This window comes from Penaeus japonicus, unplaced genomic scaffold (genome assembly GCF_977035675.1).
Source record: "Penaeus japonicus unplaced genomic scaffold, GWHDUDI00000001_assembly GWHDUDI00000012, whole genome shotgun sequence".
NCBI classification, from domain to species: domain Eukaryota; kingdom Metazoa; phylum Arthropoda; class Malacostraca; order Decapoda; family Penaeidae; genus Penaeus; species Penaeus japonicus.
Window position 1 is genome coordinate 2,962,245 of NW_028234414.1, and position 2,500 is coordinate 2,964,744.

Sequence of the window (2,500 nt, forward strand, 5' to 3'; positions counted from 1 at the left end):
ATATCATCATCATCATCAGCCTGTATCAATCCACTGCAGGACGTAGGCCTCTCTCAATCTTTTCCAGTCATTCCGGTCTTGTGTCCTCTGATTCCAATTTACTCCTGCGAATTTTGCTATTTCATCCCGCCATCTAGTCATTGGTCTTGCCCTGGGTCTCTTTGTGTCGTGTATTACCCATTCTGTTGTTTTCTTTGTCCACCTGTTGTCCTGGCTCCGATATATGTGTCCAGCCCACTGCCACTTTTTCTTCTTAATGGTCTTGAGTATATCCTCTACTTTTGTTTGCTGCCTGATCCATGTGGCCCTTTTCTTGTCTCTTAAGCTAACTCCTAGCATAAGCCTTTCCATTCCTCTTTGGGCGCTTACTAATTTCCTCTCGATTGCCTTGGTCGTAGTCCATGTCTCTGATCCATATGTCATGGCGGGGAGGACACATTAGTAAAAAATCTTTCTCTTTAGACATAGTGGCAGACGACTTCGTCATATATTGCTATTGCTATGTGTACCGAAGGAACTCCAACCCAGCCTGATTCGCCGTTTTATCTCGGCTTCGCAGGGTGTACTCGACTGTATGAGTTGCCCTAGGTATACATACTCGTTCACTGCTTCTAGTACCTCGCCCTGTATTTGTATTTGCTTAACTGGGGTTCTACTGTTGAACATGGCGTTAGTTATGTGTATGTGTGTGTGTGTGTGTGTATGTGTGTGTGTGTGTGTGTGTGTGTACATATATATAGACAGATAGATAGATAGATACACACATATACATGAAAATATATATATAAATATGTACATATATGCATACATATATGCATATATATATATATATATATATATATATATATATATATATATATATACGTATGAGAACGCGTGTGTGTGTTCGTGTGTGTATGAGAGCGTGTGTGTGTGTTCGTGTGTGTATGAGAGTGCGTGTGCTTGTGTCCATGGGTGTATGAGAGTGCGTGTGTCCGTGTGTTCGAGTGTGTATGAGAGCATATGTATGTGTCTGTGTTCGTCTGTGTGTGTGTGTTCATGTGTGTATGAGACCTTATGTATGTGTGTTCCTGTGTGCATAAGGTGCGTGTATATTGCGTGTGTGTGTGTTTGTGTGTGTGTGTGTGTGTGTATGTGTATCCATGTGTGTATGAGAACGTGTGCGTGTGTGTGTCTCTCCTCTGATTACATCAACCTTTGACACCTTGAGAGCTTATTCATCATGACAACACCGATTTTGCGCCTCAGTTCTTCAAAATAAGGGTTGTCAGGTTCGGTACATCCGGGATATCCTGTTATGTCTGCTGAGGCTGATAATCCTACTGTTGTCATGTGTGATAAGGATTCTACTTAGCGCTGTTACCTTCACTCTAATTACGAAAGGCGAAGAGGAAATGCGAAACGATATGGAATAAACGTAGGTTCGTATAGAAAGATTCAAAGGAAAAAACAAAAGAAATGTGTTATTGTAAGTATATAACTCAATCATTTAACTGTTTTAACAAATGAAATGTTAATATAATTAACATCAGATGCTCACTTTTGCCTATGTTAAGTTCAGTCTCATTGATATTGTAGAGGTTTGATAGACACTAACGTGTGCTTATAGCCCTGATATTGATTGACAAAATATTACAATATCAATAGACATATATTAGAGGATTTACAATACATCCATTTAATCTACAATCAAATATTATATTCTAAATCGGGATTTCACTTACCTATGTTGCCTGCCTGTTTAAGACTATATGTTGCAGTAAATACTACAAACGCAACATGATCTCATCTTGCAACCATTCTTAGGATGGAAGACCACTCTTGCAATAGAAAAAACGAGAGGTTTCGTTTCTTTTTTCTTCTTCTTATTATTATTCGAAGTCTTAGACAAAATTGCATAGAAAGCTGTAGAAAATTCTATCGATAAAAAAAAAAAAAAAATGTACACGCCGATGTATTATATTCGCATATTACGATATCACTGATAGCCATGCTGGTGTCCTGAATTTAGTCAATTATATATAAGTTGATGGTTACCAAGAACTCGGAATAACGGCTCAGAGTTCAAATATTTTAGATTCATATCAAACTGAGTGAAACGGAAAGATTATTATAATTTCTGTTCAATTCTTTATTCTTTATTATCTTTATGATGCGGGAATTAGAACAAGAATAAATGTTGCAGATACTGCAATGACTCCCTGGAGTATGATGCATTATTGGCTTGGGTTTCTCTTTATACTTAGTTGCTAAATTGCAAAACAGGTGAAGAGAGAATTCTATTTACGTATCGGACGAGTTTTGGTGAGTTGCCAGTAACTCATATGTTTGTGTGTTTCTTTTACTTTTACTGCGTTAGGATAATGATTACTTTTTTAGCCTCGCTTTTGCACTAACAATCAGTAAAGTAATCTAAATTCCTCTGTTATTGTTACTTATTAAGAAACGGTAAAGGAAGAACTTCAGGAAAAAATCAACTATTTTTTTTTTCAATTTCCTT